The sequence below is a fragment of the Chiroxiphia lanceolata genome, chromosome 2 (genome assembly GCF_009829145.1).
Source record: "Chiroxiphia lanceolata isolate bChiLan1 chromosome 2, bChiLan1.pri, whole genome shotgun sequence".
Classification (NCBI taxonomy): Eukaryota; Metazoa; Chordata; class Aves; order Passeriformes; family Pipridae; genus Chiroxiphia; species Chiroxiphia lanceolata.
In genome coordinates this window covers 80,468,968-80,483,011 of record NC_045638.1, presented here as the reverse complement: position 1 = coordinate 80,483,011, position 14,044 = coordinate 80,468,968, and the positions used below count along the sequence as shown (strand labels likewise).

Here is a 14,044-nt window from a genome sequence, read left to right as displayed (position 1 = left end):
CTCCTTGCATCTGCAGATATTCTTCCTAATTACCGAATACTTCCAGGTTGTTTACATTCTTCCCCAGATAGGCCTGATGTCTCATTCTCTCTCACACTGCTTAAACATATGGTCTTAGCCAATTTTTTTCTCTTTCTTTTCGCTGCTCCTCCCTCTCTTTTCTTTACTGTCAATTTTAATCTGTATTTTGAGGGCAGGGAAGATTTCTCCAGAGTAGCAGCAAAGATGGTATTATGAAAATTCATAGATTGCTATGATCTTGGAGTTTTAAAATAGAACCAACTATTGTCATAGCAATGCATATTCTTCCTATATAAAATATTCAGTCTTGCCTGTAGTTGATCTTCAATATATGGGGCACTGGGCCTTTGCTTTTTTTTGTAACATTTTTCAAGTCTAACTTATTAATTACTACACAACATAGAAAATTTAGCACTTTAACACCCTTTCTCCTCTTTGAGGTAGATGATATTCCAGTGGAAAAAAGAAAAAAAGATCTCTGCTTGTGGATCAAAGATGGAATGGTCTTTCACTGCATAATTCACATGGGATTTTTTGCCCAACAATTTCTATCACATTATTAACCAGAGTCATTTTTTTTCCAAACCTTTCTGTCTTTCAAAACTTTTATTTCTAAAATCTTGTCTGGGGACAATGCTCCACTTTGTTCCATAAATTCAGTTTTCTATTGCTAAAAAAAGAAAACAACTTTCGTGGTTGAAATAATGTATTAAGCTAAAGAGGTCACAGATTGCTGTTTGAATACTCCAGAAAGCCAGTTCCTCCTTTTTCTTCCTTCTTCCTGACCCATCAACTGTTATGAGTTATGCAGTATTAGCATTGGAATACCTTTTGTTAATAAAAATTAACATCTCTTTCCCCAGGAGGTAACAGGAAGACAAGTAGCAAATGAATAAACATATTCAGATAAGCAAAATAACACTAAAATATTGTGTTTAATGGAACACAAAGCAATACTGCACAACCACTGTCTAGCTGCTTTTACAGTTTGGCCTTTCTGCGAGTTTTGGAAGCATTCCTCTCACAGTGCAGTTTGATTTTAAAAGGACCCTTTTCCCCTGATTTTAAAAGGACTCTTTTTCCCATACCTAAAAAGTAGTTCACTTCCCTAATTGCGTGCCATTTTTTGTGATTTCTTCTTTCTCTTCTTTAAATGTAGAACTCTTGGTAATGTTACGTTTACCATAATGGACAACAAAATGCAGTTGAAGGAGAAACTCTGTGTTATAACACTGTTAGATGAAGCATTTATTTAAGTTAACATTTTCTCTGGAAAGTTTGGAATTGTACAACAGTGACTTCTTTGCCAAATATGTTCTAACACATATGTGTGACCAGTTTTGCTTCTGGGACTTTGATTTGTCTATAAGTCATGCAGAGTGTAGTAACTTGCAGTTCAGATATGACAAGTAAAGACATTTCAAGCTCTTAATTTAGCAGATAGAAATATCTTTTCCATTTAAGTTTGACTAGAGGGAGAAGGACAATCCTAGAAAACAAAGTAATGAGCCCATAGTAGAAGGGGTTATTGAAGTCACAGGGATGAACAGTGTCTGCAAGAGGAAAAGAAGCATAAACAAAGAGATCTGTGGTGCTAATAAATAATGTGTAGAGTGGTATTTTATAAAAGTAAATAAAGAAGACATACAAAGATTAAACTTTTCCTGCTTCATTACAGTCTCACTAATCAACATGGACAATACCTGATTCTTCTAGGAAAACCAGAGACAAATGACAATGAAAGTTATAATATTTCTGAACTAATAAGAAGAAATTTGGATTGAAAATAATTTATGACTATAGTTGGCAGATTTGTTTGCTAGTGTTTTAAGTCACTGCTTTCCATTTGGACATTGAGCCATTGACTGTAACTCTTTGGATGTAACCATCCAGATGAGTTGTTATCCAACTAACAGTCCACCTTTCAAACTCTTATCTTTCCAAATTAGAGGTAAGAAAGTTGTGGGAGACCGTATCAAGGGCCATGTAGATGTCTAGATAGATGACATATGTATCTCCTTCTTTCTCCACTGGTACAGTTACTTCATGGTAAAAGGCCACTAGATTAATTGGGCATGATTTTCCCCTCATGAAAATATGTTACTGTCTCTAATTTTCTCCCTGACTTCCATATGTTTCAACAAATTTTCCAGGAGGATCTGTTCTATGATCTTACAAGGTACAGAAGTGAAGCTGACTGATCAGTAGTTCCCAGGGTCCACCCTATTGTCCTTTATAAAAATGGAAATTATGTTTTAATTTTTCAAATCACTGAGGACTTCACCTGACTGTCATGACTTTTGACATAGGAGGGAGAGTAGTGTGGCAACTGCATCAGTCAGTTCCATCAGGACCATGGGATACATCTTCTCAGGTTCCACGGGCTAACATATATTCAAGTTTCTTATGTGATCTTCACTTATACTTGATCTTCATTTATGACGGAAAGGACTTCATTCCCCTATTCCCTGAATTATGGTTCGTCTTGAGAGATGTGAGAAGAGTGATTACCACTGAAAAAGGAGTCAAAAGTATTGTTGAATGAATCAGCCTTTTCCATATTGGTTGTCACTGTTTCTCCTGGTGTTTTAAAGACAGTCCAGAAATACAATTCCACTCTACAAAGAATAAAAGTCGTATTTATTCAGACCTTTTCAGATGCCATGGAAAGTTACAACATTGAAATTTCTTCTGGAATGTATGTTATTTAGAAGGTTTTTTCCAACATTTTTATATGTGCACAAAACATGTTTGGTTTTATTTTACAGACACTTTATTTAATAATAATTTAGTGTTTTGCTCAAAAAAAAGCACACTTATTTAAGGTGATAGATTAACCTTTCTTTACCCTACTTTATCTTATATGTATCTATCATAGAAGCATAGAACCATGGAATCTCAGAATGGGTTGGTTTGAAAGGTACCTTCAAGATAATCTAGTTTCAGACCTCCTATGCTATGGGCAAGGGACACCTTCCACTAAACTCTCTCAGCCTGTCTTCATAGGAGAGTTCTTCCAGCTCTCTGATCTTTTTGGCCATCCTCTGGATGCACTCCAGGTCCACATCCTTCTTCTGTTGAGGACTTCAGAGCTGGATGCAGCACTCCTGGTGGGGTCTCATGAGAGCAGAGTAGAGGGAGAGAATCACTTCCCTCGACCTACTGACCACACTGCTTTTGTTGCAGCCCAGGATACAGCTGGCTTTCCGGGCTGCAAATGCACATTCGCAACAACGTTTTCTCCTCAGGGCTGCTTTCAATCCATTCTCTGACCAGTCTGCATTTGTGCTTGGGATTACCCTGACCCAGGTGCAGGTCCTTGTACTTGGCCTTGTTGGACATCATGAGGTTCACAGAGACATACCTCTCCAGCCTGTCCAGGTTCTTCTGGATGCCATCTCTTCCCTCCAGTGTTGACCGCACCAAACAACTTGGTGTCATCAGCAAACTTGTGCTTGATCCCACTGTCCATGATGCTGAGAAAGGTGTTAAACAGCACTGGTCCCAGCATTCCTGAGGAACACCACTCATCAGTGGTCTCTACTTGGACATCGAATCATTAACCACAGACCTTTGACTGTGGCCATCCAGCCAAATTGTTATGCGCAGAGTGATCCATCAATCAAATCCATGTCTCTAGTTTAGAGCTAAGGATGCTTTGTGGCACAGTGTCAAATGCTTTGCACAAGTCTGGGTAGGTTATGTTAGTTGCTCTTCCCTTATCCACCAACACTGTAACCCCATCATAGAAGGCCACCAAATTTGTCAGGCACTATTTGCCCTCAATGAAGCCATTAAGGCTGTCAGCAGCCACATCCTTATTTTCCATGAGCCTTAGCATGGATTCCAGAAGGATCTGCTTCATTATCTTGTCAGGCACAGAGATGAGACTGACTGGCCTGTTCCAGCCCTCAAATGTGTGCAACCCCACAGACACAATTACTGCAGAAATCTTTGAGGTATTTAAAATGCCACATAACCAAGTAGGAAGGAGTAACTGTTCTTCTCTGTGCTATTCCTATGAGGAATGTAAAAGGAAAGTTTGTGAGCGCTTCTAATTTACCTGTAAAAACTCCGTTTAAACACCTTCACCAGTAACTAGAAACCTGGATGTTTTCACACAGAAATGTGTGAGAAGATGACACACACTTGTAAAATTGAACAAAGAGAATAGTAACTGCTGGTGAGCAGTTACTCATCATGAGAGGCTGAGAGGTTTTTTCTGAAGCTCTGGCAGACCTTTCTGGAAGAATGTCCGACCAGAATTCAGGTAACATTGTCGTGGGTGCAGTAGACTGTATTGTTGTGCTACATATTCATTTCTACTTGCAGAAAGGGCTTTCATGTAAACAGATGTGAAGGAACAGAAAACTAGATACATTTCAGCGGCATGATCTTATCAGGTATAAACTGTCTTTGCTGGCTGATAAATTAATCCAAAAAAGTGCTACAAGCTTATGTCTCTAAACAGCATTTAGGTAAAGAGGATCCCTTGAAGTTGTAACTAAAGTTTACACTGAAACAATTTTCTTGAAGGTGTAATCACAGCTGGAAGGTTTCTCAAATAGAAGTGCAAAAGACTGTGGCTTAGCTCCAGTTTTCCATATTTTGTTACTTGTTGTTTGCGCTTTTTTTTTTTTCATTTGTAGAGTGAATTATTCAATATAGTGAATTTCAGTTCTCATGTTTGTGTACATCTTGAGATACTTTAGACATAAAGAAAATCTCTGCAATGTAATGAAGGGCAATATCCTTGAATTTCTATCACAAAGAACAATTATCAATAGTTTAGATCACAGTCTGCTTTTCTAAAATGGAATTTTAATAAGGTAGGAATAAAAACATTTAATTCGTTATGTGAAAGTCTTATACATGAAACATCCCTTTTTAGCTATAATATTCAATTCCATACAAGCTGTTTAGTAGCTCTTCTTATGACTCCAAAACATCAGTTTCACATATACAGAACATCAAAATCCTTGCTTGCTTCAGGTGGATTTTTCTGTTATCACTGTTCCCAGAGTGGCCTGTTAAGCTGGATAAATATGCTATCTTTTTTCCAGAGCATAATAGAGTTGTTAGAAGCAATATATAAAATTTACTGTCTACAAATCAATCATTTTTGCAAGACACATGAAGAAGAAAAGACATCAAGAGCGTTTGCAGGTAATTAAAGTGGTTTGTGATTTTTTTTTTTTAAACTAAAATGTCCTTCATTTTGTGCTTGGTAACTATATGTCTGCAATGGCAATTCACTCCTTACACATCTGTAACACTATTTGCAATAGTTCTATCATTTCTTATTCTTCTGAATCCAGTTATTCAGGATCGTCAGAAAATGTTCAACATATAATCTAATTAAATAAAGTCCATCCCTTTTTATGAAAATGGTGAATTTATTAATTCTGTATACATGCATTTCTTTCAATCTTTCTTTCGTTACTTGGTCTAAGAGCTGATATTCACTGAAACAAACTCACCTTGGAATGAGTTAAATATTTCATAAGCTTGATTTAATTGCTGTCATTTCCAATAGCTTCTCTACTCAGGGGACACTCTTTTTATAGGAACCCTATTGGATTTTTTACTGTCAATAAAATTTTTTTAGACATCATTAATTTGATTTTAAGGGTGAATGAACCTCTGGAGTTTTTCTCCTGATGGCTGTTAATTTCAAATCTGCAATATTTATTCCTCTTCCACATCTTAGATTCAGCTCAGGCTTAATAAAACAAACAATGGTAAAGGTATATGTACACCTTTAAATGTTTTTATTTGTGTGCCAATCACCATTTTGTACTTTGCTATGGATAATTTTTTTCATGCATTTTCAATATGTAAAACTGATAAAAAATAATAATTTAAGAGATTAAATGACCTAATATTAAAAAATATACAGTAGTATCATTTTGGTTACTTCTTTCTGTCTATTTTTTGGTTTAATCATGTTATAAACTCTTTCCTAAAATGAAGTTTAAAAATGCATTCACTTATAGTATGTCACTCTTGTGACATACGATCTTGCAAGATTTTTCAGTAAGAAAATAGCAAATGCTATTAGAACTTGCAGCTAAATTCAAGATTCTATAGCTTCTTTGGAAATTATCAAATCAAATATTATTTCTAATTTTTCTGAATTTTCCTTGTGTATGCATATCTGTGTTTATGTGTACAGATAATACATTGAGACATAAATATTTCTATCCATAAGTTCAAGCAGCAAAACGAAATGATAGTATGTTTGTTCACATCTGCAACAGTATGAAGAACATACATGATCTATCACTTTAAAAAGAGCACTAAACCTACTATAGTTTAGAAACAAGTAGGACAGTGACAGAGAAAGAAAAATACAAGGAGCATATTTAAATAAAGATTCCAATTGTTATTCTTCTGAAAAATTTTTCTTGCTATTTCTGACTATATAGGCAGACGATTTGGAGTCTGATTTGGAGTCTCAGAACAAAAATATGTTACTTTCTGTAAAGTCAGGTGGGTGTTACCTTCTTGAAAATTTAATAGTTCTGTTTTCTGATGATTCACAACAATTTTAAGTTATTTCAGTGGTCTTTTAAGTATGATACAGAACAAAAATTAGCAAAAATAATTTTTTTTCCCCATTATTTGACAACTGCAACAAATTATTCACTGATACAGCACAGATATTTGTCTTTGTACCCATATACTTGGTCTACACATTATGCATGTGCAGAATAATCTACAAGTTGGTTTTACATTAAAAAAGGATTTTAAAAATTATTACAATTTTCACTTTTTCAGATTTGATCTTAGGCTATTCAAACAGAAGTGGATATCCAAAAATGCATTAGTCACAGTGTTCTCTACTTTGATTAAGCATCTCACTCGAGTATAAGTCTTATATATAATCCATTTTAAATGTTTTAGAGATAGCTATAAACAACATCATGTGTTCTATAAAGAAGCAAAACATTGAAACACACATCAGTGGATGTGTCCAGCTGGAAAATCAAAGGGTTTTGGCCTGATGGATAATATAGGAATCACATAATCTGAGTGACTGAAGTTCCCTGTGGTTATATACATGTTTTGTTGGTTCTGGCCCTTTCCTGTAAAGTCAGATCAAATGTCTTTAGTATTAGTAAGGATATAAAAAATATTGGGCCAAAACCTCTGAATGGGACAAATTGTTTGACAGGTTGTACCTATAAGGTCTTGTGGAGCTTCTTTGAAGAATGTAGCTCTCACTACTTTAGCAAGTTGTGTGGCCCAACAAGGGTGGGTTTGTAGACACAAACAGTTCTCACCAAGAATCTGATGATTACACTACGTACCTTTCATAAAAGCTAAATTTGGAATGGGTTTAGCCTGATGAGTTGGACTGAGCACCCTTTAGCCGTTGAAGTGTATTAAGTACTCTCCTGGAGTGAACCTTCTGTTTTAATTTTGTCAAAAAGAGTCCAGTTTGTAATCTGAAATATCTGAAGTTTTCATGAAATAGAATAGTTGTGTGGACTCATGTCTCAAGGTTTATTTTAACATCTAATAGAAGTTGTGAATTTCAAAAGCAGTTCACATTCACATATATAATTTCTTTGTTTTCCCCCTCATTGCGTTCTGTGAAAATGTTTTAAACATTTTTGGATATCATAACAATTCTTACAGGTACATATGGGGATAACATATTAAAAAATATGACCCAACATTTTTTAAAAAATATAAACAGATTCTGTGTACCAAACATCTATAGTGTTCATCCAAAAAATTATTATACATTCAACAAATAATTCTTAAGAAAAAATATGGGGTTTTTATCAGCTTTGTTTCAAATCATATAATGAAGTAAATGATATAGAACCATAACACGTAATAGAAAGTCATTTTATATCATGATGACAAGTATAAATAAATAAAAATTTCATACTAAAATTTAAAAATAATTGACTGAACCAAAGTGTGAAAAATGAGTACTGAAATAAAAGTCAAAGTAAAGAAACAAATTAGAAAAAAAACCCCAAACCAAACCAAGAAAAAGAACACCCCCCCAAAAAGGGACTTAATTACTTACATGCAATAATTGTGAGCTTCTCAAAAGCAACTTAAAAAAACTCTTAACCCTTTTCATGACGCATATCTACAGTGAGATCCACAACTCCCTTCTCTTCTTTCTCCTCCCTTCCACTGCTTCTCTCTTTCCCTTCCCTCTTCTTCCTTCTTCTCACTATATGTATATTGTGCACCAGTTCATCCATACGTTATTTGAGAACCTTGTGAAAACTTTTGAAAATCCAATGATTATTTTATAATTACTTTAGGCATAAAAATATAGAGGAAAAACTAAAGAAAAGAATGCTTCAAAATAATTGACATTCAAAGAAACTATGCTTACTGTATAAATTGTACCAGAATTAGTTACAGTAATCTCTTCCAATACTGATAATTACTGAATAATAAACATTTTAAGGAAGGAATAATTTGAAATACAGAATGTACATTGTAACACAACATGTGCTATGTAAATCATATACCAGTTCAAGTAATTACTCCCACAGTATTAAACATAAACTCTAGTTTAATTCAAGCTTTACCCTGACATGATATTCCAAAATGATACGCAGGCCAAACTGTATCAAAAATGTGTGAGTGTAATATGTTTCAACTAAACAAGTAACTGAAAATTGGAGCTTGTTCATTATTTCCACTATAGAGAAAAACTGATAATGGAGTTCATGGTGTAATACTAAAATTTTTACAGTTTTCATGGTCAAGTTATTAATTCTCTCCTTGTTGTTTTAGGGTTTGTTCCTTTTTTTTTTTTTTTGTCCACAGAGATGGTGATAATTCAAACCATCCCTGTACCTCTGTCTGCACAATACCCAAAGTACCAACACCCATCACAGACTTATAGATAGTTCATGTAGTAAAATTCATGGAAATCTGGTAGCATAAGTCACAGGAAAAATGGATTTGAGGAGGCATCAGAGGGTCAGATTTTATTCACATGCCTTGAGCACTCATTGCAGTACTTCTTTATTTGTTAAAGGACAGCTAGTGTTGTTCTGGAAATATGACGTCAACTTATTTTGGTATTCTGTGAAAAGACAAAAACCAAATTGGGTTTGGAACATAAGTTCCTACTGTCCTGACTAAGTCATTCATACAGAATGTCAATATCATTTTCATACTATTTCTCAAAAACAGAAGATGTTAAACTTAGCTGTCTCACAAGCCCTTCATGACAATACCCCCAAATCCAGCTGTAATGGGGACCAAAATAACATAACTTATATGACTCTAGATAGAAGGAAATTAAATATTTCACTTAAGAGTAGTTGTTATGTGGTGATATTTCACATTTCCAGAGGTTTTTATCTTCAGCAGAGCATTGCATAATATTTTAGGAACTAGAGACAAGCTTTCTTCCAACCACCAGTTTAGCCAGAATTATTCTGTCCTTAAACTTCCCCATGGAAACAAACCCAAATCCTTGTCTGTTTGTTCCTGCTGTCTGAAAACCAATGCATACACAGATACCACAAAACCAATCAAATGCCAACCTTAATTGCTGTGAAGATCTGCGATATTACTTGGATAGTGAAGCTCATCTTCTGCTTTCTCTTAGTTTATAGGCTCTGTTTCATGCAATTATATCTGTTGTTCTGTTTTCTCCATCACAAAAGTAATTTGATGTTGGTGAAATAGGAGGCCAGGTCCAAAAGAGTTAACTAAGAAATCTGGGCCTGCTAACAAGCTACTAACATCCAAACGAGCTGTACTTGTTCTGTTCTACTTACTGGACCAAAACTTAAAAGAATGGTAAAAGAACATGTAATAGGCCTAGAGGTAATAAATTAAGATGCAGTAGGATAAGGTAGACGTTTGAATAGAAGAAACAGGCCAGGAGCCAACCCTTTTTCTAAGCTTCAGTGAGCAGGTCGAGAACGATGGAAAAGAAGAGAGGTCAAGCTGAGGAAGATGAGATTAGCCCCCAGACCCACAGGAGGAAGAGCAGATCTCCCACCAAAACTGAGGGCCAAGAGAAGCATTGCCCCAAGGCCCGCCTGAGCTCCACCTGTATTCCACCTGTTATTAATATGTATAGATAGATGTTGTAATCACTTGAATATGCATTTAATCATACACTAAAATTGTATAAAAACTGCTGATTTTATGTGAAGCCTTTGAGCACGTTTTTCCAGCAATAGATGGTTTGTTCCCAGTGCTGTCAATAAATACCTTTGCTACTCAAAGATCAAAAGCCTCTGGACAGTTCATTATACCGAATTTTTTGGAATCACTGGTTTTTTGGTTTTGTTTGCTTGCTTGCCTGTTTTTTTTAATTTAATTATGTCATTAAAGAAGCCAACTGTTTTACTGAGCAACTTTCTTATGGTTTTATCCAATCCCCAGCCCCAAAATAACAACAGAAGAATTTACATTAAGGAAAAAATGTTCTATAAAAAAAATATCAGCAGAAGCATAATGAGAAGACAGGAGAATTAGACTGAAACCTTTGGACATTGGGTTTTTTTCTTGTCACACTTTTACATCAAAATTTATTAGATTAAGACCAATTTTGTGGAGGTATGAAATTCCCAAGAAGCTGACTTAACTTTCACTAGCAATACAGTCCACCGTAAAACAAGAAAGAGAATGACAGTTACTGACCAAAATCCGTATAGACAAAGACTAGAGCTTTCTATATTCTGGAAACAGTAAACATTAAGTATGCTTATCTTTAAAATAACATAGGCCATTTGGAGTCCCACTGGGATTTGGATCTATGACAGTATGAGCAAACAGGTTAAACAGATCCTGTATTAGATCAATTTATATAATTGAGGAAAAAAAACCAATGAGGTGACTTCCTGGGTTCTCATGCTAGTAATCTGCTCTGTAACAGAAGCAGTAACTTCTGAAGGGACCTAAAGGTTTAGGATAGTTGCTTTAAGTACAATATGATGCTTTTCTACAGGATAGTTGAGTAGAAAGGACGATAGGCAACTGTAATACAGGGGGTGACAATAAAGTAGATGAAAACCATGTTAAACTTATATACAAAAGAGAAACAGGCATCAACCAACTTTGCTTCCAACACTTCAGGGGTAGGACAAATGCAGCATATACCCCAAGTCCATGACTAAGGATATTCAATAGATTTGTGTGATTGGAAAGGAGCTTTGAAGCTGTCCCTTAAGAATCTGTAGTGTGAGACCTTGGTAAGTGGTGGTCTTGTGAAAAATATTGCTCACCTAGGGGTAATTATTTGGTTTAGCCTTTATCAAAGGTCTGTTTGAATTCAGTTCAGTGTATAGTAGTTGCTCAGCTTCACCTATACAGATGTCCTTGGAGGGCCTATATTTTGCTCTTTGGGGCTGCTATTTGAAAAGTAATAGGGGAGATTTGAACATGTATTTCAAGATACAAATATCGTTTCTTTAATAACTTTTAGAGTTTGTTTTAGCTCGTGATGGTATGTGATTGCTAAGGGTGTACCATCAGTGACACATTTTGATTTTTGTACTAAGTTTTCATATGTTTCTTTCAGAGGTCATTCAAAGATGTAGTCTGGAAAACAGTTTGGTGGTGCAGTTTTCTTTTACTCAGATGAACTGGGTATATCGAGCAAATCTTTGATGTCCTGGTTGTATATCATGGCATTTTTTATGCGTTTTTTTTTCAGGTGTTTACTGGCTTTTCTGATCTGTAAGATATGTAGCAGTTTGTAGGAGCAGTTTGTAGTTTATCATCTCATGATGCCTCTGGTGTCTGAATTAATAGCAAGCAAGCTGCGGCTGGGGTTCATACAGAAGCATGTCAGAACTGGATGATGGAGAGATGGTAGATATGGAATTCGTGATAAAAATTGGTAAGTCAAGGTTAACACAGATGTTACAGTTGTCATCTAAGGATGTTAGCGACACTAAAATATAGTTATTTAGATTCAGTTCCTTAAAAATATTAATGAAATTGAAGTCATATTAGGAACTACTTACGTGCACTGTCTTGACAGTAGTAGTTGTGAACTCTGTTGAAACTGTTGTTTATTAAAGGTACTTTTTCTTGTGCATAAGAACTTAGTACATATGACTCACTGATTAAACTGGAATTCCAAGTGCTAGTTCTTAGTTGTTGATGTGTTGCACATAGGAAGGACCAAATTAGTAATCACACTAGTGCTTCTGCTACTCAAGCAAATGGGACATTCTACCATTTATGAATAAAATTGTATTTCAACTTTTTATAAATTTCTAGTTCTCCATTTGATACAGTTCTGGCAAGGGAACCTTTCAAGCTATCATGACTGTGAATCTAATGTGGAAATTGTTTGCTGCTCTTTTGGAATGTAAATAATTTCACCAAAGCCAGAGTCATGAATTGTCTTTCCAACGTTAAGGATATGCTTTAGCAGTCAGATTTGAGACTTTCCAATACAAAAACTTTAAACATCACTAGCATCCACTGGACTTTGCTGAATAACCTCATTGAATAGAGCATTTTGGAGAACATTAATAAATTATTCTACTGGGAGCCTACATTGCTCCCATTAAAGTGAATACCAGTGTCTCAGAGTTTAGAAATCTCACAGTTGCAGCCATATTGATGTCAACTACATCTGAGGTCACTTCATTTCTCTCCTTAAATTAGTGAGTTCTATATCTGCTGGTTCTGTACTCTTCACATGTTTAGAGAACAAATGTAATGAAATCAGGTAACTCTGAGACAATTATGAAAAATATTAGGAAAACAATAAATGCACTCTATTTATTTATATATATCTCAGTGAGAGAGCAGAAGTGAGCAACGTATTTTTAGAAAGCCAGCAGAGGGTAGTTGTCAAAGCAGTTGCATGGATATATAACTATTAATCAGAGTAAGAAAGGATGTCAAAAACATTATTAGTACTGATAGTTTTGTAACTGACCATCAACAGAAAACTCTTTCACCTCCAGGTTGAAAGGGTCAAAGTAAATCTACATCCCAGGAGGCAATAAACTGGCCATTTTACATCAACTAATATCTGCCTTGCATTAGGGACTGTTATACCAGTGAAGGATTTGTCCTTTGAATAAAACGTTAAATCAAAGTCTTTTCTGCTCTGTAGGCATTATGGATAACATGACATGACTAATAGGAGAGTAATAATGATTAGAAATCTCCAAAGACTTCTGACTTGATGTTTATCAAATATACATAGTGGATAATGAAAGCAGTTTATAAAGTCTTCAGCATCAAAAAGTTTAATACACAAAAAGGAGGTGGGACTTCTTAAGGACAAATATCCCATTCTATTTCAAACAGACTCAAACTCTAGCGAAGACATGGGCTGAAACAGGACATTTCTAAAGCAACTAAGTGACTTTTTGTGTTCACTGTGTTCTATTGACTTTCAAAATCATAATTTTTGTTATTATTTAAATATTTCTAACTAGTAGAAGGAGGTGGAAAAAATGGTGAAAACAGACAGATTTTAGAAACCTGAAAAGAGATTAATTTTTCATTGTAATCTAGTTCATAAACAGAAGATGAATAATTTTCCTGTGTTCCTCTGTCATATGTAATGCACTTTGTATTCATGTACATTCCAAAGCTATAGTCCATTAAGGCTATTGTATTTTCCCAAAATTAAATTTTAAACTTGCAAATCTAGTTATGTGTATTGGCTATCATAATTCTGTGAAATACTGTGGAAATTTCAGTAGGGCTGTATAAAGTTATAAAAATGGAGCCCACAAATAAAGTTGCCATTTACCAGTTTTTAATGCGGAACTAATTTCAATCCTAAACTCTAATTTTTAGACATGATCGCATTTGCAACATGGCTTGAAGTCTTCTAGTTTTGCTGTAAATCATCATCAGATGCAAAAGAAAATTTTTCCAGTATGAAAAAAAAAAGTTGTTTATGTCTTTTGTATTCACATATGAGATTCTAGAAAAATGTTAACAGAACCTGATAATAAATGTCATGGAGTTCTGTTTTGTCTATTTGCTTTCGTATTTAAATCTCTTCTCTACTTAAACATGAATACATCTTTACAACATG

At 34.9% G+C, this 14,044-nt stretch overlaps 1 long non-coding RNA gene across 1 annotated transcript; it reads left to right on the top strand.

Annotated features, from left to right (window-relative positions):
* The first annotated feature begins 4,647 nt into the window (after nt 1–4,647).
* Nucleotides 4,648–13,757, top strand: LOC116782880. Its single transcript, XR_004355390.1, has 4 exons — nt 4,648–5,187; nt 6,450–6,513; nt 11,684–11,869; nt 12,273–13,757. It is a non-coding gene; the product is annotated as an uncharacterized LOC116782880 (long non-coding RNA).
* The last annotated feature ends 287 nt before the right edge of the window (nt 13,758–14,044 follow it).